Source organism: Pezoporus flaviventris, unplaced genomic scaffold (assembly GCF_033815535.1).
Source record: "Pezoporus flaviventris isolate CSIRO_AGI_PZ_B2104156 unplaced genomic scaffold, CSIRO_AGI_Pfla_v1 ptg000045l, whole genome shotgun sequence".
Classification (NCBI taxonomy): domain Eukaryota; kingdom Metazoa; phylum Chordata; class Aves; order Psittaciformes; family Psittacidae; genus Pezoporus; species Pezoporus flaviventris.
Genome location: NW_026892593.1, coordinates 7,571,601 through 7,598,172, shown reverse-complemented (window position 1 = coordinate 7,598,172; position 26,572 = coordinate 7,571,601). Strand labels below are relative to the sequence as shown.

Genomic DNA, 26,572 nt, shown 5'->3' with positions numbered 1-26,572 from the left:
AGTAAACTCTCAACACAAAAAAAGGCAGCAGCTGTCTCCTCTTGTGACCAATGCCCTGGCAAATCCTCTGCTGGCTTGCACTGATGCTAAACTAGCAATTTTGCAGTCTGCATCTCTTATTCTTCCATGCCAACCTCCAAATTCTTTGTGGGGCATCAAAGATGATCCTTATGTGGAACCAACTTGGATCTGGACAGAGCTGTTTAAGCTCCAACAGTGTAAGACCTTGATAAAAGACAGAAGAATAGCGAGAGAGATGAGAATGGTCCCCACTGAAGAAAAACAGCTAAGTCACAAGCACTGCAGGAGGAAAGCAATTGCGACACTATGTAACAGCCCACCTTCATCTCCTCATTTATAGGCTACCGTCCTTCCAGAAATTTGCTACGTGTAAAGGTAGGTCAGCTCCTTTGGAGGAAAGCCAGTACACAAGAACTGCATTCTTCAAGAAACTTGGCTGTATGGTGATGTTTTCACAGGCTCCCATTAGAGAAAGCATTTATTTTGCCCTAAGAAAGTACATGAGCATTGGATGACACAATAAGTACATTTCTGTAAATTTTTACTACTTTTTTTAAAATCACTGATTTGCTGGTCTACATTAAGGTACCTCAATTTAGAACATTTAAACCCTTTACATTAGAGGTTTTATTTTGGGTTTATACATTTAGATTTGACAATGTAAAAGAGCACAGAAATGTTTCCCAAATGCATGTGAGCAGGCACTTAAGACATGAAGTCCTTACAGCACTCCTTTCTGGATACACAGGATGGCCAACACTTGGCCAGTTTCCTAGGACACCTGCAGTCCACAATTTCTTCCTCCAACAGACAAGTTTTTCTTATACCAAGAGACTAAAATCAATTTGAACATATTAGTTCTTATTCTGAAGCTTTATACAATTAATAGTCCAATATTTTTCTTTGAACATTTCGGAAGAGATTTAAACTTCAGCAGCAAACCTAAGGTTTTTGAAGCACTTTGCTTCCTAACTAGTTAATAGTAACTAACTCCCTAAACAATGCTATTTTATTATATTTTCATCTGAAAGTCAATTGTTAAGTAAATCTATGGGACCATACTTAAAATAAATGCATTTGTGAAATTATTTGTTTTCTTAAATGTTAAGAAGATGACACTTATCTAAGAAATTCTGTTCTAGCTCACTTCAGGGCCAGCTTATGTCAGCACTGAAATTTTAATTTGCAAATTTTAATTTGCTTTGCTTTAGCACTTCACACTACTATGCCTCTCTAAAATATGAGTGAAGTGACAGAAAAAGCAATGTTTAAGTAGATTTTAGATTTATGTTTAAAAAAAAATAAAAATCAATACCTTCTGACTTTGTAACCAGTGCTGTGTTTCCGCTGCTATTTATATAGCAATGAAGTTGTCAGAATACTATCTAGGTATGATTTGCTTAACTTTTTAATGTGTTTGCTAATTGATTCCTGTACAGAAATGCAAAATACAGCCTTTAAAAGACAAGGCAGGTAATCTAGAAATATACCAATTACCAAGTAGCTAAAAACCAAGTTAGCTTCTGAAAGGCCGTATGTGGAACTAGCAACACAGCATCAGCCAGATACACACCATCTGGCTCTAAACAAGCCAGTCTAGATTTGAAAGATGAAAGCCACTTACATGAGGGCTAGAACCATGTATCTATACCGTGGGGAACATGGGAATACACACCTGGAGTTGGGACCTAATCCCAATTTACTGTAACATGTCAGGAGGAAAGCTGGGCTGGCAGAGCGTACCAAGGTCATCTTTCTCTCCCAGGAAGGATGGAGGGGCAAACTAAAAAGCTAACTCTCCCAACACTTCGTGGGCAACATAGTCCACAGTGGTATCAATAGGAAGTGGTGTTAATGCTGGGCTGAGGCAGAACTGATTTATGCTGGCATCCCTGTATGAACTCTGGACTTGGTTTGCTTTGCAGAACAGCTAGTGTCACAGTAAATATGCTGCCTACAAACGGTTGTGAGGGCTAGATTTCATAGCTACCTTCTTGGGATCCTGTGTAGCACCCCAGCTCCAACTGCAAGTGAAACAGCTATTTCATGACATTTTCCATACCCTTACATATTTTGCCGTTACTCCTCCTCTTTTCCTAGAGCACAGCAGTGTGCATGAAAACTAAGGAATTCATCTCCTCTTTTGAACTTTCGTGTTTCCAGCTCTTCCTCCACAAAAAATCAGAAGGCAATAATTTTTTCTCCCTCCATGCCATTACTCATAACTGTAACCCATTCAAGAAACGCTGCTGCTGAAATTACAGTAACTGGATCATTTGCAGCAAGGCAGTCATATTCAAACTATAAATGCAGTAGAATACAACCTCTTGAGATGGTACTATATCGTATTAACTAATACTAATACTATATCGTATTAACTAATAAAGGCCGAAAGTCTTCTTCCATTTTAACTACAGTGACTCCTTTCACTCAGTTCAATGCAACTTGGATTGGGCCTAAGTTACTCCTTTTAAACATGAGATCAAACTTTCATCATGTGCCCTGGGAGAAGCCTAGTAGTGCTACCATGGGTCTCCTTTCTGTTGAGCACAAACTGATTTGATACTATTCATATCTATAGAATTCAGCTGTATGGTTATAAGAAACCACTTTTTTAAAGAAAAATAAAGAACAAGTTATAATCAGGAAAAAAGTAAGCAACTATAGAAAGCTGTACAGTTTTGAATCTTTACTTACTTGTCTTGGCCAGGATAAAGTAAATCAAAACCTGTATGCAAGTTCAGCAATTTATGGCTCTATCTCCCTTGCTTTGAAGCAAACAAAAGAATGTTATTATAAAAGTAAAAAAAAAAACAAACAACAAGAACTCCACAATTCAATATGAAAAAGTATGCTAAAGTGCTGCAACGTCATCCTTTTTCTTTAGAAAATTTCTGTCACAGCCAAGAAGTCACCATTCAATGCAGAAATCAGGCCTTGCTATACTTTGCCTATTCTGCCTTCTGGAATGGTTCAATTGACATTCAGAAGGACAATAATGAGTCAAAAACCAGACTTTCTTGCTTCAGACCTTGAACTCCTGCACAAAGTGTTCTGCACAGATGAATCTGCACAGAACAGCAGGGAAAGGGAGATAACATCTGCCTTGAGTTAGATAAGCTACCTATGACTGGTGACCTATTCAACTGTGCATGGGCTCAAAGCACAGTGATGTTGATACGTGAAGGGAAAAGCATACTTCCTAAAGTCACAAAATGGTTTTCTTTCCTAAGAGAGTCACAAAAGAGCTATTTGTTAAATGTTCACTTTCTTCCCTATGTTTTCACATCAAACAATCACGCTGAGCTGTGTCAATCAGCTTCAACCCACTGGGTCAGGGCACAGAAGTTATTTCAGCAGGTTCAGGTTCTGCTGACACACCATCTGATTTTTGCTTTTGCCAGAAAGTTGTTTTTCTTTATGCAAAGAATATTTCCAAGAAGAGGAAAAATAAAAGGCCAAATTATCTCCTTCCTTGCTTATACAGGAAATGTCATAAACTTGACAGTCTACAAAGGTGCTTCTACATTACAGAAAACTAAAATGCTTACATACAGGAAGAGATGTAAAGCATGAATATGAAGATACAGGGTAGTGATGATAAAGCATTGGGGGATGGGGGAATCACAAGAACAATGTAGGTATTTACAGAGACAGAAAAAAAGAAAAAGGAAAAAAAAAAAAAAGGAAACGACAATCTGTCCTTGCTGGGTGAAAAGAGAATGAATGCTATGTTTACGTGAAAGTAATTCTTGTCTTATAGAGGATACCAACGTGCCAAGAAATCACTGAGCAACTGCAGCAAGGTTCCAAATAAAAGCGGAGATACTGGAGGTTCCCATACCTTGGACTTCGGTCAAAGAATGAAGGCAGACGCATAGCAACCACTCATAACAGATGTAATGTGGGACCTCTCAAGACAGCTAAATCAGTAGATGCACATCTTCCTCTTTTTTAAACTTTAGAAATTCATAAGTTCTGCTGCAAAAAGCTCCAAGTTTCTCCACTGACACCAAGGACAACATTCCAGCTCCTCTTGCACTGCAGCTATTAAGCTTAGTTGGAAGTTAGAGAAAAACAAATTTCGGGAAAGCGTCTCAATAGATCTTTGCCCAATCAACGCTAGGCTTTTCCACAATGCAAAACAAAAGGGAAGCTGGTCTAAGGAAAACACACGGGCGACAAAGTTATCACATAAATCTTGGCTTTAAGGGGTAGCCAACATAATGGAATGACTAAGCAGCTATGCATCAGATGTGCAAGTATTGGTGGTAACACTGGGTGCAGCTATGTTTGCAATTTAATGCACTGAAAGCATTCATTTTGTATCAAAACTTTTGCCTTTATATATATATCTCAAGGTGTTACATGGTCTGCACTCAAGCACACACCTGAAGTACTTTATCTCCTAATAAAACTCAGGCTGAAGTCACATAGGAGACTGCATCCAGAACCATTTCCAGGCCTGTCTCTCTCATTTACAATATCAAGGACATCCCACCCAGTCTCTCTACCCTCTCATTTTTCTCTCTCCAGCTGGAGTAAACTCTCTTCACGCAATCCAGCTCCTCAACCAGAACATCCTTCCTTTCACGATCCTCATCTTACCTCAGTCCTGCTCCTGGTCTTGGTCAGCCATGCAGACAAACACAACTTAGCACTCTCACCCATCTGCCCAATTCCTCTCTCTTATGAAGTTTTATCCTCAATCTCTAATTCACATTGATGTGCTAACTCATCTTAACAACATGCTCACTAGAAAACATGAGAGGCAAATTCATTGATCTCAGTTCCTCTAGTCGTACTGGTCTGATCTCTCCAACTCGGAGCAATTTCAAGGCAAGTCCTGTCTTGTGAAAGGCAAACATCCAATACATGTGTAATCTTTTGGAAATGTAGGTACTAAAAAAATCTAGTAAGACTTGACCAAGAATGTGTGAAATGCAATTTTTCAAATGTTTATAACTTTGCCAAATGTGGGTGGATTTTTACAGGCGTAGTAAAAGAGCACATCCATGCTATAAACTTCAAATCCCTCCACTGCACAGAGAAACCTAGATGTTCAGAAAGAAAATGCACCCAGACTTTTAATGTCAGCAAATCAGGCTTACATTGCAAAGATGTTCACTGAAAGTTTGCCAGTTCCACGCAAAGAGTAAACTGACAACAGTTTCAAGTATTAATATAAAAATAAGCCCCAACCCCACAGAATAAGAAACTTTTGCAATATTTACCCATAAAATTTAAAATTCTCTATTTAAAGTGTCACAGAAGATTTACCAATTTATTTTTTTTTTACCCCAAAAAAATCAAATTACAATACATTTTAATGCCAAACATCAACCTTGCCATCTACACTACACCATCTGGTAGCTGAAAATTACACAGCTAGCTTTTAAGAAAGGCCTGGGATTTTATACTCCTTTTCACCTGTTGGTGCACATTATTATGACATTATCAAGTTTTTTCCCTACCATCATGGGAATTAGCATCTTGCTACTTTTACATTACATCTGTTTTTTCCCAGTAAATATTTGCTTCATGGAGCTAGCACTTTAATTAAGCAACAAATATTTGTTGCAACTGAAACAAAACAAAGGTGGTTTGCTTCATACTATTCTATGAGGATGCTCTGATGGCCCCAAAAGTATAACTTGAAGTCACTTATTTGCCTCCATAAAGTGGATGCTAAAACTTGGAAACCGAATGAAAATTGTAGCACATATGAATTTCAACAAGGATAGCAATTACAGCACAATAAGGCCTTCAGGACAGTCTACAATAGTTTAATGCCTTGCTAGGCACAGAAGAAACGGACTTAAAGTTACCTGTGCCAGGGATCACATGGGGGAGTTCAGAGTAAGAAAGAAAATTTAAGACAGTGCAGCTTCAGCGTGGCATGGGTATCTGTGGCATCAAGTAACTTGACAAAAATAAACAGTAGCTAATACAAAATTACAGAAAAAGAAATGGAAGAATTCATGGACATTTGATGAGACAGACAATACAGCCACACTGGGGTATAACTTCAGTGTTTCATACTTGAAAGCAGCCACAAGTCCTACAATTAGAGCAGTAATAGGTGTTAGTAAGTTTTCCACAAGTCCTCCAAGCTCCCCTTAGTTCAACAGGGGTCACAAAGGCTGTGCACCCTCCTTTTCTGAATAACACTATATGTGACTACCATGCTACTATTTCTCTAAATTGCCCTTGTTGTAAAAGCTATTGATACTTACTGATGAATCCTACTGAAGGTCACCATCTGGAGAGGCAACAGGATCTAGAAGAGCAGAATTATTCAAATCATCAAGACTTGTGGATGTACAAGTGACAGATCAACAAAGTTTTGCTGATTAGTGGCCCCATTAAATAACAACGAGCAATTCCATCTCTCTAGCATAAGCGGTGCTGTGTGGCACAATCCCTGGATCCAAAGAACATCCTAACTATGCTAAAAGAATGAGTTATCATTTCAATAATACTGCAGCCACACTGATGACATTAAAGGTCAAAGAGGCCCACTGTGTATATAAGATTGACTGATTATTTTGTTGGTTTTATGTTTTCTAATTCAATAATCCCAATGATTTATACTTTCCTATTAATTTTAAGATATTTTTACTGAGCAAACTGATTTCACAGATGCAAAGCAAGCGTAACTTAGCTAGCAACAGGCACCCTTCCTGAGCATCATCCCTCACTCGTGTTCTTCAATAATCACTTGGTTTCTCATATATGCAGCTCCAATGACTGCTAGCCAAGCCCGTAGACCATCTGACTGCAATTATCTTCTAGCTACCAAGAGCATAAGTTGTATCTTGGTCATTACTGTATTTCCAAAGGCCCCTCTGGGTTAAATTCCCTTTTTCCTTCGAAACATATAGTTTATTTAAAACTCATGGAATACATTTATCTGATCTTCAGCACAGTCCAAGTAAAAGCAACAGATGTTAACAAATGTTTCTGCTAAAAGAACATGCAAGACGTATGGAAAAAAGCTGGACAAGCTCGAGTCCCTGCAGGATAACATTAACTTAAAGGTGTGCCAAATTTAGAGAGACCAGTGAGAATTAATTATTGTTAGTAAACCACTGAAAAGGTTCAGTTGAGCTTTGATGGCAAAATATTTATTATAATAATAGTGAAAACTGAAGGCACTTACGCCAAGGTTCATAACCATAACAGCAGCAGCTAGCTAGGGAGCAATTATTAGTTAAATAGGGGTAAACCCAGGGCAAATGTTCTCTCTAGTTCTGTCTTTTGTACAGTGTTGTACAATAACAATTTTAATGCACAAATCCAACCTCTTGGTTTATGAATTAGAGGCCTATCTTTGCCAGTCTTTCACTCCATGTGCCGCTGATCTTATGTTCACCACTACTGATCGCAGTCTGCACCAGAGGATATCTGGCTGCATTCCTAGTACATTGTACCAATAAATACTAACTCCTCTAACACCTACAAAATAACTCTGCATGGAATTCTTATATATTAATATGTTTATGACTAGAATTTCTGAGAAATTAGGCTTTGTTCTATAAAGTCCTCATATCAGACAAGAAAAAAATAAGATTAAGTAGCATTCTGCCAGTTAGAGCAACCAGTTAAATTAATTTCAAGTGAACTCTTGGCATATAATTTTTGGACAAGAGTTACAAGATTACTGTGATGAGCAGATATATTTTCTGGTTTTGACATATCATAGAGCAGTTTGGTTTGGAAAGGACCTTAACAGTGATCTATTTCCAACTCCCCTACAATGCAGAAAGGATATCTTCAACTACATCAGATTGCTCAGAGCCCCGTACAAACTGACCCTGGATGCTTCCAGGGATGGACATCTGCCACCTCTTGGGGCAACCAGTTCCAGTATTTCACCACACTCATTGTAAAAAAAAAAATCATCTTGTATCTAGTCTCAATCAAACCACTTTTAGTTTAAAGACATTACCCCTTGTCCTATCACAGCAGGCCTTGCTGAGTTTTGTCCCTACCTTTCTTACAAGCCCCCTTTACGTACTGAAGGGCTGCAGTAAGGTCTCCCCAGAGCCTCCTCTTCTCCAGGCTGAACAGGCCGAACTCTCTCAGCCTGTCTCCATAGGAGAGGTGCTCCAGCCCTGGATCAGCTTTGCAACCTCCTTAGGACTTGCTCCGATAGTCCCACATTCTTTTTATGTTAGGAGTCCCAGAGCTGGACACAGTACTTTAGGTGCGGTCTCACAACAGCAGAGTGGGAGAATTGCTTCCCCTTACCTATGGTTCGTTTCTGCATACTGCCAAGCCATGTCAAGCTTCTTGTCAACCAACACCCCCAAATCTTTCTCTTCAGGGCTATTTTTAATCCCTTCATCCCCCAGCCTGTATTGTACTGAGGGTTACTCCAAACCATAAGCAGAACCTTTCACTTGGCCTTGTTGAACTTCACAAGGTTTGCACAGTCCCACCTCTCTAACCTGTCAAAGTCCGTCCAGATGGCATCCCTACCCTCCAGTGTATCAAACATTATCTATGTCGCTACAAGGGTGTTAAACCGCACTAGTCCCAACACCAATCCCTAAGGAACACTACTCAATATGATTAGCTACGAAACTATGCTATTAGATAACAAAATAGGCAAACCTAACCTTTACCTAACAAGATGTAACAAGACCTTTTCTCCCAGTAAAAGGTTTTTTTTTGTAGGCTAATTTCCCAAAGAGCACTTCTACACAAGCTGTGATTTGAAATAATTCCTCTGCCTGACCTGAAATAAGAAAAAAGTCAAACAGTTAAAAAAACTGCAATGCCTTTTAATGACAATCTCAACTGGGCAAAGCAGAAAGTTTCATCTGATAAATGCCAGTCAAGTCTACAAGAACAGCAACTGCTGCTTTGCAAGGAGCTAAAGACAATGGGACCGTAAATGCAAGGGAATTTTATTGATCAAACCCTTCCAAGAAAAACACTATTAGCTGTATAATACAGGGTCACCCATCAGAAAGAGGCTGTTTGGCCAATTTCTTACCCCTATTCTCTAGTTAAACTACTTGAAGTAAGATGCACAATAGCTACCCAGATCAGGTAATAATAAACAGCAAGCTATTAAAAAACAAAACAAACCAAAAACAACCAAAAAAAAAATTAACAAAGAGTTATGAGGCTTAAAGTGTATTCAGAATTATGGTATTTAACAGTATCTTTAGACAGCAATTGATAACTTAAGACAACTGTGCCCTGGAAAAGCAAAATTTAATAGCACAGTTAATTTCTTCAAACTAGCACAATGAAAGGTTCACACAAGACCTCAAAAAGGATAAAAATACTGTGAGTTGTACTGGAAAGTAAAAAAAATGGCCATTCACTTCCTGCAAGGTATTTGAACAACTTGACTTTATTTTAGCAGCTAAAGATGACGTTAGTCTCTAGAAAGCTAAAATTCGCCTATCGAAATCAAAGCTGGTCACTCCAGGTTCACCTTATCATCAGTGGAAAGAATCAGGCACTTCTAAAAGGTAATCTATCAGATCTGCCTTAACTTCTTAGTTTAGCATGTTCAGGGGATTAGGTTGAGAAAAAGACAAACAGGTTGAACAGGGAAACACCTAATTCAGTCAGTACAAATAGAAAGGCACCTTTAATATTCTTCTTCAGAAAGTCTTAGGCACTCTCTTCTATACTCAGGTTTTATAGATTCGTACCTGCTCTAAAATCAGACACTCCACCATGTCCTTCCAAGATGGTCCAGGAGATCATAATTTTCTTTTAAATGATAGCTAGTTGCCCCAACAGTGTCTCAGAGAATGACATGGGCAAATATTACAGCTAGCTTCCAATGTAATAATTCCTTTATTTTGTTGAGGGATGCAAATCCCTCTTTTACAGGCATTCCCTAAATGCTGTGGTGTAGAAAAGCCTGGTCCAGGAACTCCCTCAGCTGCAAGTGCTCCTCCAGAGTGGGCATACTTTGTGAACTGCTGGACCAAGAAAGCAGCAAGCTTGGGCTTCAGTCTGTGGCCATCTGCATAGGACACTTGGATGAAAATGGGAAGGTTGGGTCTGCAGTTCCCTCAAGGACTGTTTGATTCCCCACTAACTAAAAATCAGAAGTAAGAAATATAAGACTATAAGACTCTCCAGTCAAAGGTGAACAACTTATCTAACCTAATTGCTCTTTTTCCAAATCACTTTAATTTTTCCATGTCTATGACAAATGAATCCCATCAATTAAGATACAGTAGGAGTGTCCCTCCACCTTTCCCTCCTCAACTCTCTATAGTCAAGTAGTTGAATCTTCTCCACCTGAAACATGAGTACTGGCGTGTTACAACCCCTGAGTTTCTATATGAAGAGCTAAGAGGATCATTTACGCCTTCAGTTCTGTTTTAAAATGAAGCAGCAGTCTCCATGTACCCTTCAGCGGAAACCAGTCCAGTGGAGATCTCCAAGAGGCTACATTGAACAAAGGCTGTTAGACAGCAAGTGACTCAGGACTCATGACCAGTCCTAATGGAAAGTTGAGACACCCCTCCTACAAAAAGCCTGAAGAATTAGATCTTTGCAGTTACGTTTCCATAACTGTTACATTCCTATATAAATGTCTTTACACATTACTCATGTAGCCATTTCATTCCATTGCTCTGGAATGGCTTTATTTGTAGTCTCATTAACTGCTGGTTGCAGCCTTTACATAGAATCTGACAGAGATTCCATGTAAATGAGAAACCATTTCAGTTACTATCTAGAACAGAACTTCACATGCATCTGAACTGGCTTTTTAATATAATATTCTACTGTTAAAAAGAAAATTTCAAAAATGAGAAAATATTTCCTGCTTAAATGAAGTAAAATTGTGTATCGCTATGGCTTTACAGACATTGCAAACTGAGGCACTGTACCACAACACTCCTATGGAACAGAAGCTGCAAGAGAATTTTAGCACCTTCTTCTAGAAAAAGGCCTGTTCTCATTGAAAATAACTGTAGACTGTTCTTCACTGAATCAGATCCCAACAGACAAGGAACAGTCCTGCAAAATCTGTGTCAGAGAGTACAGTTCAGGATACAGCTCTGAAGACACCAGGATCACAGGTACCTCAGTACTTCCCAGCACCTCAGATATCAAACACCCAGGGAGCACAGGGCTTCAGGGTTACATAGAAATGTCAGGTCCAGAGGCAGTTACCTCCACACATCTTTACTGACTCAGGATTAGAAAGTGTTTCTTTCCTTAGTTCACAGATTTTAACAGTTATCCACCTACAGAGAGGTTTCACGTGAAGAAAGCCTCCCAGGGACAGGGCACAGAAGTCTTCCAATTCCATTTAGAACTCAAGCCAAATTAACACTCAGAGTTCATACCCTTCCCTCTACCACCTGGTGCTGTACCTGTGTACACCACTTCAGAGTACCACATAGGTTTAGGACTTGCCAGGCATGTATCGTATCATCTTCAGTAATACAAAATCATGCAACCTATCTTATGTTTTCATGCACAAGCAGCTTGCAGTACCTTTTAGGTTTGAGTTTGTCTAGCACCAAGTTTTGGTATTAACAAGTACCACACGTGCAGTCTGCCACAAGCCTTTGAAACAACACAAAACTAAACATCAGGTCTCTGGAATATTATGAAAATAAATTTTAACAGAACAAAGCAAACCAGGCATCTAAAATAAAATTCAATTCACATGCTTCCATCTTTTCTTGTTTGCTTCCACCATAATGACTGCATTTTAATCTTTTGAGGGCTCAGCAATAGTGCCCACTTTCCTACCATGTCAGTTTACAATTTGGTCCAAAGGCAGCTTTGAGGAGACTTTCCAAGCGCATTGGAGTGTTTGCCTCAGTGAAACAGATTTTCTTCTCCACAGTATCCCAAATAATCCCATTACTGATCACGAAAGTTCTCTTCTTAACAAAGTACCATAATACTTGTAAGATGAAACACATATATCTCAGTCCTTCATGAAATTCAGACTGACAGAAAAACATGAATTCTGATTCACAGCTTCCAGTTTTGCATGTTACCTTGGATAGGAAAAAGAGCTGGAAGTGAAAGCAACAGCAGAAATCAAGGGAAGTAGCACTCAAAACCAAACCAAAACAACCTAACAGAACAGTGGCTCAAGAAATCTGTTCAACCAGCATGTGCAGAGACAACCTTGGAGAGCTGACAGGTTGCAAAGCAGACTGCTGGCACTGTGTTTTGACTTGAGAGAAGACAGGAAAGACAATTATGATACTACAGTCTCCCTGCAAATACTGCGAGCAAGGGTAAGCGGCTTTAAAACCGACTTCAGTGAGTTTCAAGGTGTAGTCAAGTTAGGCAGTAAGGCAGGGACATGTTCAATGTATTTTGAAGTCTCAATCCTCCAAAAGTCACTTTATTTTGCTTTTAAAAGGCATGAAAAAAGCTTTCCCCAGATACTCACAGAAATGTTGGCTTCTCTAAAAGCTGAAGGGTGTCTTCATGTCAGTCTGGCAGCTTAGTAATTTATTTCAGAATTTCAGTGATAAAGAACCCCATTTCACCTTCCCTATTCCATTTCCTAAGCAGTACTTTGCTTTCTCTTGCTCTCTGATTATCCAAAGTGCACAACCTTTAAAGTTAGAAAAATCACCTGACATTTTAGCCACTTACTACAGCGACATAAAGCAGTCGGAATTAAACTCTTGCAGCACACACACATCCTCTTAGTAACATGCTCTTAACAACTCAGGACCTCATTTAAATGTCATGTTAATGAACAAAAGCAAAGAATTCATTCTGTCCACTGAATCAACCAACATATGTAAAGCAGCTGTGACAGTACAGAGGCTACCATGTTATTGCTGTTTTAATCAGCTTTTGTATTGCTGTTTGAATCAGGCAAGTACAGAGTCTTCAAAGCGTGTTTATTCAAAGTACATGCATGATAACTACATACCATGAGGAGAACAGTATGGAGGAAGCATGAGGCACACCATACTTCCAAAAGAAGCTTTATGACAGCAGAAGTTACACCTTCATGATCCATAGGCTCTCTTCTCACAGTGACTCTAAAGCCAAAGCCTTTGATCCAAAGTCTGCCCCTAGTTTGTCCTTCAAGCCACAAGTGCTGGTCTTCACCATGCTCAGACAACTACTTTAACTGCAGCAGAACTACCCAGCCTGACATATCTTCTTCATCTTGAAGACGTTTGCCTCCATCCCATTTCAGTCTAGAATATTCACACATTCAGATATAAATTGAACTTTTTAATCAGGATTTATTACAAAAACATTAAGTAAGAGCTGTTATAAGCCACCTCATAGTAGTGTTTAAGTATTTCTGCAGCCAACACAGGATTGTTTCCAGATGACAGACAAATTTGTTACAATCCTAGAATGCTTTGATTTTGCACATGGAGAATAAAGTCAAGTTTAGAAAAGGAAGGGAAAAAAAAAAAAGAACGCTGGATAGCAACTGACGTTACCAACAATTCCCACAACTTCTTATATTCATACACAAATTGTGTGACAATAATATGCCATAATGCTAGTTTATGCACATAAATTTCTGCTATCTTATCACCCTTCTGTGAAATACTTACATTCAAATTAAAGCTGCAGGACCAGTGTTTTCACAGAAGAATCAAATGCTATTTTGCAATACTCCCTCCCCCCACGTAAATCAAATGATGGAAGTTCAGTGAACACATTCTTGAGGCCTCTCAAATAAAACCAGATCATCTACGAAACACACACAGGCAACACGGAAAGCAAATTAAGATAACCACAGAGAGAGAGAGATGATAAATGCAACAACAGATAATGCTCTCTCTACTGATTACCAAAGGTGATAAAGCAGAAGTTAGATGGGAATCCTTCGCCAGACCCAAATATTAAGACTTTTAAAAGTAACAGTAATGCCTCAGGAGGGAAATTATTATTACATATGCATATTTCAGGGAAAAACAGAAAAGCAAGCAGGACAAAATGAGCTCAGAAAACAAAATACCAGTAACTTTGAAGTTACGGACACAGCATACTAATCCTAATAGCAGTATCACAGCTGGTATATTAAAGTGCTGACAAGGGAACACAGCCCCAGATTTGTATTGTAGAAAACATCTATTTGAGCATTGTGAACATACAATACACTTGTGAACCTCACACCCTCAGAGGGAAGTCTGTGGCCAACTTAAAAAGAATGAAAAAAGCTGTTTTTTCTATTCTTACCCTGCCTGGCAAAGTAAATGCTTTAGCTATAAAGGAAAGTTCTAGGAGATGCAAGAGAAGCACCTGGTTTCACAACAGGCTTTTAAGGAATCCACACCAGAAAGCAGCTTTTCAATAACGCACTTGAAGAGTGCAATTATATTTTAAGACAATAATGCATGAAATGCAATAGAGAGACCTAAGTACCATTTATATTATTGAAGTATATCTATGGAAAACTGCACACCATTTTACGTGGGATAGGGCAGCTCCACACATGAAAGCAAGTCCAACCAAGAAAAGTAACAATTTAAGACTAAAGACAGTATATGGCAAGTATAAATTATCTCAATACCTAGACTGTTTTGAGTAAAGATAGAGTATCAAGAGTTATTTGATAATATGCTTTCTATGTTATCTATTAGGGTCTACTACTGATCCATTTTAGATATTTCCTTTGAGCGTGCATTACTGGTCTGATAAGTCTATCTGGTTTCATCATAATGAACGAATTTTAAATGGGAACTTTATTGACCCAATTACTAATAAAAGTCTTAGTGCTGCAAATGTACACGGTACTTCATAAACAACATAAGATTAGTTCCAATCTAATGATACCAAAAGAGATAAATACATTTAAAAGACTTTGTTAAAGTTGAATTATTTGTTAGATATGTAGCAGTGTCTGCACAGAAAATTCAGTCAATCTTTCCTAGTTATTAGATCACTGCTTCAGCACAAAGAGACAACTGCAAAGCCTCTAGCAGCCATTTTCTGTTGCATACATGCAGTCTATTTTCTTAACATCTTTATAATCTTAAAAACAATTTAAAAATTATTTGAACTGATCTGTGAGCAGAATAATCTAATTGCTTCCATAGCATAAATTCCATTCTTATTTCATGTATTGTTTGCATTTCTCTTTTCCAGGTCTTTAAGTATTGTGAACAAGTTTGTTATTCCTAAAGGACTGGAGTAAATTCAGCTTGACATATTCCACAGGAGCCTTCTATACACCCTTAAAGTTTTATTTGCTGTAATGTTATAAGCACTACACAATAGTGTTGTTTGTCATCTGGCAGAACTTAAAACAGAGTAAGATGATGTTATATTGCTGCTCAGGAACACCATTATTTAGCTTTGTGTAATTACAATAATATATGATACACCTATTCAGTAAATACCAAAAAAAAAAGCAAAACCAACCAACAAGATGAATTACACTGAGATAAAAGAAAATTAATAAAAATTATAACCCAGCATGTTCTATATGGAAGTAAAAATAACCCAAATATAGACAGTTTAACCTGGTTACCAAAGTTCTCAGATTCCCAGGAAAATTCTGCAGTCATCCCTAAAACACACAATGAAATGCTCATTGTATTATTCCAGTTCATAGAATGAACATTACTTGTGTCTCTGGGGGAAATATGTTTCTAGAATAGAATAGTTTCATTTAAAATACAGTATTTCAGAGTCAACAACTACACTACATTACGCACTCATACATAAACACCAAGACATAAAGCAGCTTTGCACTTCCTTGAAAATTTTAAATTGGTACTTTCTGGCTTATAAACTATCCACAATAGAAATACCCCACTTCAGTGATCAGACATTCAATTTCTGTATGTCAGCTGTATATGCTATTTCATACTATATACAGTAGTAATTCCTGGAAGTGATTTAATTCCTGGGAGTGGATAGTTTCGGATTTGGAAGAGGACTTGCAAGTTTATTTGATTCAAGGCCTGCAGAGACAGCACAGGAAACAGATGGAGTCAGGAAGAAGACTGGGAATTGGTTAATCTTTGCCTCCTGCATAGCAGCTTCCGAAGGAAGTCTCCTCAGATCCTATGTTATGGGACGCACAGTATGCAACAGCTTGATCACAGAACATTCCTGCCACCTACTGAAAATATAACTTCCTGGAAGTGCTTTGTGTAAAATAAATATGTGCTACATATCAAAAGGTGATCTAATAACTAATCAGTAATTGCCTTTCTGGCAATGAGGACACTGATTTCAGGATACTGGTAGCAGAACCAGGACACATATGCAGAAACCTGACTGCTGATTCTTTGTCTAATTCTAGTGGATAAATACTGAGTAAGTAGAACACATAAATTTTCATTATTGCAATCAGAAGGTAAAATAATTATTTGCAGACAACTGCATAAATAAGTGCTTTATATAGATGTAACCCTTAACTTAAAAGTCTCAAAGCAGACGTGCCATACTGCCTCCACAGCAGCAGCCTGGTGTTGGTGAGAAAACAGCATTAAGGAAACCTGCCATTCAGTATAATTTCAGGCCCTAACCACATTCTTCACTTTGACTAGTACTGGAAAACATAGAATTTCAAGATTATTCTCCTTAGGTATGATGAGACAGTTAGAAATACTATTGCTTTATTAATATTTAACAAGTTATATCTTTTCATATGCACACTTACTCAACAACTTAATGAAACTTAATTTCAATCTTTGTATAAGCTTCTCCAAATGCAGTTGAATTTTATCTTTATATTCTCAAGTTACTGAATGAATGTATTAATTCATATAGAAAGGCAGAATTCAACATTTTACAATATCTGTTTAAGTAGTTTGTATCACTGACTTTTAACTCTAGTTGCAATTTAATGACCTTATCAAACACTGCTTATCAAATGATGGGGAGCATAGAAGCAGCAGAGATGCAACTGTGGCTTGAGAAACACCAAACTCTCCAACTGTAGCAAAACAAAGTTTCAAACATTTATTTATTTATCTATAATTATGCTGTGTTCTATGTAAACTGTTCTGAAGTAAGCAAATGCAGTGGATTAAACTGCCATATGATATTTAGGGATGCTGAAGTTTATAATGCTCTTCAAGTGCTGATGTACTGTGGGAAGAGAAGAAACAGTAATTCATACTGTACATTTCTCAACCAAGAAGTATTATACATTCAACAAGGACAGCAATAATTCATAAGATGTACCCAAGAACACACTCAGTCCATACTCCATTCTTTATGAGATGTCACACAACAACAGATTTAAGAGTGAACAAGTACTTCACTGAACAGATTTTTATTATTTGTTGCACAATAGTGTTCTTAGGCCTCAGGAAGATCAGGAAACTTTCAGTCTGAGACTTTCTTACAAGGCAAGAACATTTTCCTGCCCTGAAAAAATTTTTAGTCCAATTGAGCAAAACCAGATAAGAACATTTAAGGACAGTGAATAAAGGAAAAATTTCTACATCCCTTAAGCACAAGTTTGTTAGCACACATTACACACAACAACCATGAAAAGGAGACTGATTTCTCAGAGTCTGTTACATACCACAATATCAGAAACGGTTTTGACATCTGTAAGCTAAAATTGCACAGTTAAAAATACAATGCCTTGAAGAAACAAAAAGGGGGAATAAAAACCAGAGGCACTAGGTCCAACAAAAATGGAATTACTACAACCTAGACTTACTCCAAGAGCCCAACTTCCCCATCATTGACTTCAAGTCAGACAAATCCTTTTCCATTCAGAGCTCTAGGATGGAGAGATGGGTGTGCACATGAGAGGGAGTCTGTGGAGAGTAATCAATCTGTCAGGCAGTATCAAAGTACTTACTTAAGAATTCATGGGCTTCTGTTATATAACACAGACTACATTTCAATTCCTCAAGTGACTCAAATGTGACTTGAGTTGTAACGAGATGTAGTTTTCTAGCCCATCCTTTAACACAAGAAAGCCTTCATCAGATCTTGACAACACATTAAAAAGTCTGTTGTTAAGAAGTGAGAAATCGCGAACTAAAAAAAGTAAAAATACAAATACAAAGTCTAAGATTATAGCACGCTTACTTCTGAAGTGCTCTTAATTACATCCCAGTTCTTGAAGTGCAGGCTGAACACAGAGAAACCTATCTTAAATTAATGACATATCTTTTCCTTGGAAACCAAGTTTTGCACAGGGAATGTTATTCCAATATACTGGAATATTATAGATTCGTAATTACATTTATCTCCAAGTTGATGGCAGCATTTACAAGTGCAGTACCAAAAGGTACTCATGCCTTCTGCTGCCTCTGCACCACAGACCAGATGAGACACCAAAGTCCCTGTGAATGTTCTTCTGACACCAAAAGCACCTCTGAGACATGCAGACTCTACATGACTAATAACTTAATTTAGTTACTGGAAGAGTGGCAGAGACCTCTCTGCTTCTTCTTCATGTCTTATGTCACCCACAGCAACTCAACAGGGAGAGGGGCATTGCCCTAGCTGTGACACATCAAGGGAACCACAGTGAGGATCAGGACCCGCAGGACAGCTTCCTGCTGAATTATCCAGTAAAGAAGAGTCCAACAGTTATATGCCAATAGAATATGCATTATGATCTCATATAAATAATTAAAAAGCAGCTTGTAGCAGGTCTGGATAAAAGAAACAGAGGTAGAAACCCTTCAAACCATAATTTTTCTTAAGTACAGCATACCTGAATGAAAGCTAATTAAAATCCATTTAGCCTATAAATCAAAGCTATGACCCTTCAACTACAATCAGACCTTTACTTAATTTCATGACTAGTCTCTACAAACAGAGTTTCCAGAATGAGATAAAGTGAAGAACTCAATGCACTGCCTCTCTACACAGTGCTCAGCTTCAGCCGAGCCTGTAACATTAATACGCACAACTGCAGATCAAAACTTCCCATTACTTTTACTATTAGGGGAGAATTTTTCTGCCCCTTTTTTAAAAAAAAAAGGGAACAATTACAGCACATATGCCTCAATATTGATTTTGTACACGTTAAAACCAGAAGTTGAATTTACTTGCAAGTATGCCTTAAAATAATTAAACTTAGATGTACTCATAATCCAACTAGGAACAACTGATTTATGAACTATTCAAGACTTAATTTCCTCTTGATGTAGATTGCATACGCCTCCAAAACAAGTCTCTTGACAACCATATAAAAAGAACAAAACTTTCTCCTCATAAAGAACAGTAACACAGAAGAGGATATTACATTTTTGGCTAGACTTCAAGATGATTCCGAGGTTCTTTTGTTTCAATATTTATATTATTTTTAACTCAACAGCAAAGACAGTTTTTATTACCTTACCCATTCCAATTAATACTTCCCTAAACAGAGCACTGCTCAGACACTCTTGGCAAACTTTTATATGCATTTCATCAAATATACATGGGTAAGTACTTGGGCATTGGATTCTACCTGGGGAGCAACATGAACAAAATCACACTGTACTAAGTGCCAGCAATCTCATCTAGCAATAGACTACAACAAAAAATAAGATTTTTCAGTTTGAATGAAATTACATACTCTCCCCAAACATTGTGCCTCCTGACATCAACTATACACCAACTCTCTCTCTCACTCACTCAAAAACACAAGTTGATCAATTCCACACCCTCCAGCCCTACATTCTTCCAAGAGCCCTGCTACTCACAAATGATCTCCACCACTACTAACCCCACAAGAATTCACTTTGCAGCCTTTGCTCTTTCAGACACCCACACACATCTCTTTCCCCATCTAAGCCAGGACATTCCCCCTCTACCTGGCAAGTTTCAAGAAGGCTTTATCTCCCCCAGCTTCAACACAAGGCAAGAGAGATGGAAGGTCAGAAGGATTAGACCGTGATGAAGCTGACAGGAATTAGCTGTTTAGGCAACTCCACTAACACAGGGTTGAGTAATTAATCAAGTACCTACACCTTTGTGTATACTGACTGAGAGAGGAAGCCAGCAGCTGGCATCCTGATGAGCCTCCCGCCCAGGAAGTATGATAGTAGAAAGGCCAACCATGAGCCAGGGTGTTTGCTTTACACCCCAATTAAGGTGCTAATGAAGGCAGGCAAGCTGCAAGCTCTATCAATCTATTACCCCAAGTTTGTTTTCAATTATCTTCTGACCTTCCTATATACCAAGTTCAGAAGGCCAGCTTATAAATCACACTGCCATTTGCAAAAATCTTTCTCTATTAAAGGGAAAACCAAGGGGAGATTTCTATACAGGCAGGGATGTGAGCCCATGACCTGAATTTGTAGATAGTGATCCACTCACTGCCTGCTCTCCAGAAAAATCTGAATACATTTGGTACTTCCCCAGTTAGTCTGAAAATTCCTTGCATGCTTAAGCACCCAAGTATGTGATGATGATACTGGCACTCCTATAGCTGCAAATTGTTACAGCATTTTATGCTTCCAGATATTCCCTGAATGGCCACTCCTGGACTATCCTGAGCACTCTGTGAGCAGCAGCTACCCCAAGCAGGTGGAGGTGACTAATGCAGCCCTAAGGGAAAGCACACAGGAGGAAGTCTGGCTTTAGCCTATTTGGGCATGTAGCATCAGTGAAAAGGGGGAGATCCAGGCTTTGCTTCTTGTTTCTTCTACACCACCAATATAATGTAAACCACACAAAAGCTCCAGGGAGCAGTGACTGCAACTTTAATTCATAGAGAAGCGCAGGGCTCTGCATAGTGAATTTTAGATTACTGATAATTAGCTGCCTTTTCCTTGTACCTTTTCACAGGTTCCTTAAAAGTCCATAGGTCCCCACAGTTTGAAAAGCATCCTTATTAAAATGCATAAGGTGGTTGCTGAGACACTACTCTCCACTGCTGAAAAGGTTTTGGGCAGACTGGATGCCATGTGAATTTCTCTAACATTTGCTATTGTTTCCTCCTATTTTCAGCGAAGGTGGCTGGCACTTAATCTGATTGAGTAAGTCTCTCAAGGTGCTGAAAAACCCCATGCAGTCAAAGGAGAGTAATGAGTATTTAAATGAGGCAGGCTGAATTCTGTAGATCTTCAGAAGTGCCTCTTTTGAATACGAAGGGGGAAAACCAGAAGTATGGTAGGCAGACAGAAGTGCTCACTGTGGGACTGGGCATTTACACTCTTTGTGAAGGAGCTGGTTATCTAAAACAGCAGACTAGATTCTGAATTGCATTAGGGAACTCACAGGTTCATCAATGACTCATTTAAATAAATGAAACTTCGAAATGAAAATAAAGTGCAATTACTTTGAATTATTTCTTAAGCAAGAATCAAAATGTAAAAAATCTGACTTACAAAGTGATTTACTGTAATAAAAAAAACAGTATTCACATCAGATCTGTCAGGCTCTTTTGGCAAGCGAGGTATCTTCAGATGAAATCATTATACAGGAAAATCAAATCGTTGTATCTGCTAACTGATGAAAACCATTCAAACATTGCATAAATTAATCATTACTTTAGTGCTGAAAGTGGCTTTTTTTTATGCATCACAGGAACAGAGTTTTTCTGATTAATTGTCAGAGGAGACAGAAAACATTTCCTCCCTGAGATGATCTGGGAAAAACTGAAAGTCACTTTATCAAGACCTTTATATTAATGAAACAGGAAAAGATATGCATGTGACAAACAGAAATATCCTCCTGGCCTAGAGAAAAACAATGTCCAAAGGACAAGTTAGATGCTGTGATGCCTGGGGTTAAAAAGGACTTTCTCCTCTAAGGCCTCCAGTTGTGTAACCTGCATACAGAGTGACAGTAACACATTTTTGTGAACCGTCTGGAAGTGGTTGTTACAAGATGTTAAACGAGATGAATGGCTGAGATGATGCACTGTGGCACCGGCTGGCGATCCTGGAGGGTGAGCGTCAGGCAGCTTCAGCCGCTGTCCTGCCCCCAAAATGCTAAACAGGAGGGAGTTCTCGCTACTGAAAGGTTACATGTACACGTGTGTGAATAGAGAGAGGAGCATGAAGAGGAGGTATGTGGTAGGTTATCAGTGGAAAACTATTATGTTAATGATAAAGAAATCAGCTGCTTTTATCAGCTACCCAGATTCTGACCAGCTGCCTGGATAGTTTGCCATTACTGATGGCCTCATTTACTTCAGGCCTTCTAGGTCAGACCCATCTGAGAAAGGAGCAGAAGAGGGAAAGATGGTCCAGTGGCCCTGCAGCGGACAGCATGAAGTGTACTGGTATGAGAATGGGAATGAGTATAAGAGAAAGCAAAGCTCCCCTTAAGCCTGACCTTGTTGGCAGCATGGACCAGGTGGGTGGATGAGTCAGACTGACAGGGAGCTTTGTATAAGCTGAACATAGCAGCTTTTCATCTGCCAGTAGTGCTTTCACATTCACAAGTTCTCTAGGTACCTCACAGAAGATAATGCACTCAGGAGTCTGTGTGCTACAAAATCAGTTTTACAAGCACACACACAAAAAAGCAATCACTTTATTCTTGAGTATTCCTGTTCCTCCACTCCCCTTAATTTAAGGCTTTGTGCATATTTTGGTCCTCCGGGCAGAGTTGTTTGGTTTCCCTCTTCAGTCAGCTCCTTCAGTTGCTCACCGGGCTTCCTGAAGTCACATCCAACCAGCCTGTCCCAAGTTCTGTTCTACCACAGAGACTGAGCTGGTTAAATACAGTGACAAAACCTCAACAGAGAGCAGCCTCTACAGTGCTGATACGTGGATGCAGATGTATGGGGGTGGCCCCACAGCAGGTCCAGGCAGTCCATCACACAACATGGTTACACCTCTGCAGCTCCCCATAGCATGCTACACCAAGCCTGGCAGCCATCTTTAGAGCCCACACCTAGTAAATTCTGTGGCAATGGTACCTTTCACAGCAATGAGTGAATGATCAAACCATGCACAGCCAGAAAGAAGAGGAAGGAAAACCTTGAAAAGAAACAGGAAAATTGCGCGGTGGGTATTATCTGGTGCTGTAATTTATTCTCCTAATTCTTGCTTTTAAAAGCGGTTAGATTTACAACTGACGGCATTCCTTTAATCCAAATTGGCCAAATAGACCACCAGCTGTGGGAAGCGAACTTAAAACTAGAAAACATCTAAAATATTTATAATGCTATTTTTATATTTAAGGACAAACAACATAATACAAATAAAACGGTACGTGAAACCATTAACATAAATATCCAGCTTTTGCCATATGCTGCATTAAAATAAGGGTAGTGTGTGGTTTTGTGTCTAAAATTTATAAAACACCATTTCCCTATCATTTAATAGTATGAATTTACTGACAGAACCTACTAAATAACAACAGCATTTTATTCAAGTAGGAGTCAGATCAGAAAGTGCTAAAGAAGAAAAAAGCTGTTATCCAGGCTGGTCTTTTCAGTTCCTAGCAGCTGCCTTTCTGCAAGTCCCTGCTGAGCTGCACCCTGCCTGTGCTGAGAGCTGCCCAGCTCACCAGGGGATGCTCTTCCTCCTGCACCACACTGGGCATGCTGATGTTCTCTGTGAGACCTCTGCAAGGATGCTCTTCAGCGCTTGGATTCAGGCAGTATGAGAGATTTCCCAAACCATAGTTTCTGCTAGGGGTCACAAGTCTGGAAATGGGCATGGAAATGATTTCACCAGCTGAGATAAAAACCTGTTACCCTCTGATCTATGCAAGAGAACCCTCTCCTGGGATAAAGATGACTTTGGACTGAACTCCTTCCTTTGCCTGAGGTGAATAAAAGCCACAACTGCCAAGACAGTGTGCAAACTGGCAGGCTGCAGGCAAGCCTAGGTGCAGAAATATCCCTGTAATGCTAAAACAGAGGCAGGAAACCAAGCATTATGGAGACACACGAAGTTACTTGAGTAACTGAAGAAATCACCCAGAAGGGGTAGACGGGGTAGACTTGTTCTATGGCGCCTGGTCAGGGTTGTTTCTGTATTTTAACTATTTAATGAAAAATGCCTGTGTGTGCACAGCTCACCAATGGATGCTGGGGAACCAGGCTGAAGGGTCAGGCTCTGTTTTGCCCCTTCAGTTTGGTCCTGTTCCTGCAGTAATGTTTGCTGGGCTGAGCAGAGCGAGGACTGTAGTGGGCACCCACCTGCACCAACCTACATGTGGTGGTGGTTCAGCTTCTCACTTTAGAGACGTATGTAAGTGAAGGCTGCAAAAGGCAGCTCTCATGTCCTGGGGGTGTTCAACCGTTTATGGTAGCTTATAAAACAGGTACTACCATGCTACTCCTATTCCCTTACAATGACAGCGATAGGTTCTGATCAATTGTGCCACAAAGGAATCTGTAAGTGGTGAGACTCCAAAATCTGCCTTCTCCATGGATGGAGGCATCTCACTGCTGGATCGAATGACAGATTAGCTCTTGCCATGGGGTAAGAGTTCAGCTAGCAGCTGATTTGGGATGACATCTCACTCAGCCTCAGGATTTTAAGCTGCCTCTTTGAGCTTCCAGTTTTTCACAATGAGTTTCCTAGAGCTTAGGCACCAGGTTCTCATTGCAGCATTTTCAGTGGGTTATTACATCTATAGCAACCAGCGACAAACCAGCTTATAGATGTGTCTTTTTTATTAGCCCTAACTCTAGTAACAACTTTCTGAACTATACAATGTTTCCATCGAGCTGTTTTAATGTGGTTATGCCCTTCATGTAAATAAAATACTTTCCTGTTCCTTTCCTCCATGGAGCAAATTAGATTTTTTGTCATCTCATTACAACATCTGTTCAACAGAGTCAATTCCAATACAGTTCTGAGGTCATTTCCCGCAGCCTGAGAAAACAGAAAATGTTATTATCCTAATTTAGCAGTGATAAAGCACTGAGGCCAGCAGCTCATGTTCAGAATTCCCTGACGTGCTCAAATTTCTTTGATTTTGGATGGTTCCAGAGCCAAGGAACAATGTCATTCTGTAGAGGGGAATTCAAACAGGGTGGAAGTAATTTGGTTTTGGAGGACTCATGTGAACACAAAGGCAACTGAGGGGCCTAGTGCAGGATCACTTTCACCTACATTCTTTAGACATCGTTTAGATTCTTACCTTGCAAATAATTATGTAGACCAGGCCGGATGGGGCTTTGGTCTAGTGGAAGGTGTCCATGCCAGGGGGTTGGAACTAGATGTTCTTTAATGTCCTTTCCAACCCAAACCATTCTATGATTCTATGTGCTGAACTTTAACTATGCAGCTGTTAAAAGAGCCACATAAAAAATATGCTGGAAGCCTGGTACCATTCAACACCAAAAATTGTTAACGATATCAGAACAAAGATGTACACTCATAAGCACTATCTACTGGCATATTTCCTATTAGCTCATAGTTGCTTATGACCAAATATCATACAGAATCATAGAATGGCTGAGATTGCAAGGGACCACTGGAGCAGCAAGGGTGTATCTCAAGTATTTAGAGACACATGTATTGTGTATCCAAATACACAATTTCAACTTGAATATGAGTATGCACTCACTAAGTTTCATAGTGGTTTACATGGAACCTCATTACTGCACTAAAACAGTCTCATAGAATCATAGAATGGTTTGGGTTGGAAGGGACCTTAAAGCTCATTCAGTTTCAACACCCTGCCATGGGCAGGGACACCTTCCACTAGACCAGGTTGCTCCAAGGATCTGTCCAACCTGGCCTTGAACACTGCCAGGGATGGGGCAGCCACAGCTTCCCTGGGCACCCTCTGCCAGGGCCTCAGCACCCTCACAGGAAGAATTTCTTCCACAGATCCAATCTAAATCTACCTTCTCAGTTTAAAGCCATTCATGTTTTTATAAATCCTTTAATCAAGCAAATTAACACTGCATAATAAATCACATAATCATAGAATAGTTAGGGTTGGAAAGGACCTTAAGATCTAGTTCCAAAACCCTGCCATGGGCAGGGACACCTCACACTAAACCATATCACCCAAGGCTTAATCCAACCTGGTCTTGAATACTGCCAGGGATGGGGCATTCACAGCCCCCCTGGGCAACCTATTCCAGTGCCTCACCACCCTCACAGGAAAGAATTTCCTCCTTATATCCAATGTAAACTCTTCTGTCTAAGTTTTAACCCATTACCCCTTGTCCTATCACTACAGTCCCTAATGAAGAGTCCCTCCCCAGCACCCCTATAGGCCCCCTTCAGGTACTGGAAGGCTGCTCTGAGGTGTCCACGCAGCCTTCTCTTCTCCAGGCTGAACAGCCCCAACCTTCTCAGCCTATCTTCATACAGGAGGTGCTCCATTCCCCTGATCATCCTCGTGGCCCTTCTGTGGACTTGTTCCAACAGTTCCATGTCCTTTTTATGTTGAGGACACCAGAACTGCACACAATACTCCAAGTGAGGTTTCATGAGAGCAGAGTAGAGGGGCAGGATCACCTCCTTCGACCTGCTGGTCACGCTCCTTTTGATGCAGCCCAGGATACGGTTGGCTTTCTGGGCTTCAAGTGCACACTGAAGCCGGCTCATGTTATGTTTCTCATCAACCAGCACCCCTAAGTCCTTCTCTGTAGGGCTGCTCTGAATCTCTTCTCTGCCCAACCTGTAGCTGTGCCTGGGATTGCTCCCACCCAGCTGTAGGACCTTGCACTTGGCATGGTTAAACTTCATGAGGTTGGCATCAGCCCACCTCACAA

General features: G+C 39.6%; 1 protein-coding gene and 1 long non-coding RNA gene across 16 annotated transcripts in view; both read right to left on the bottom strand.

The window, feature by feature from the left end:
* Positions 1 to 26,572, bottom strand: part of MAGI2 (membrane associated guanylate kinase, WW and PDZ domain containing 2) — a 738,716-nt gene that overhangs the window by 646,239 nt on the left and 65,905 nt on the right. The gene's annotated exons all lie outside the window — the stretch shown is intronic.
* On the bottom strand, positions 693 to 19,816 carry LOC133276493 (uncharacterized). Its single transcript, XR_009745890.1, has 3 exons — positions 19,704 to 19,816; positions 2,719 to 2,777; positions 693 to 822 (listed from the first exon to the last, which is right to left on the bottom strand). It is a non-coding gene; the product is annotated as an uncharacterized LOC133276493 (long non-coding RNA).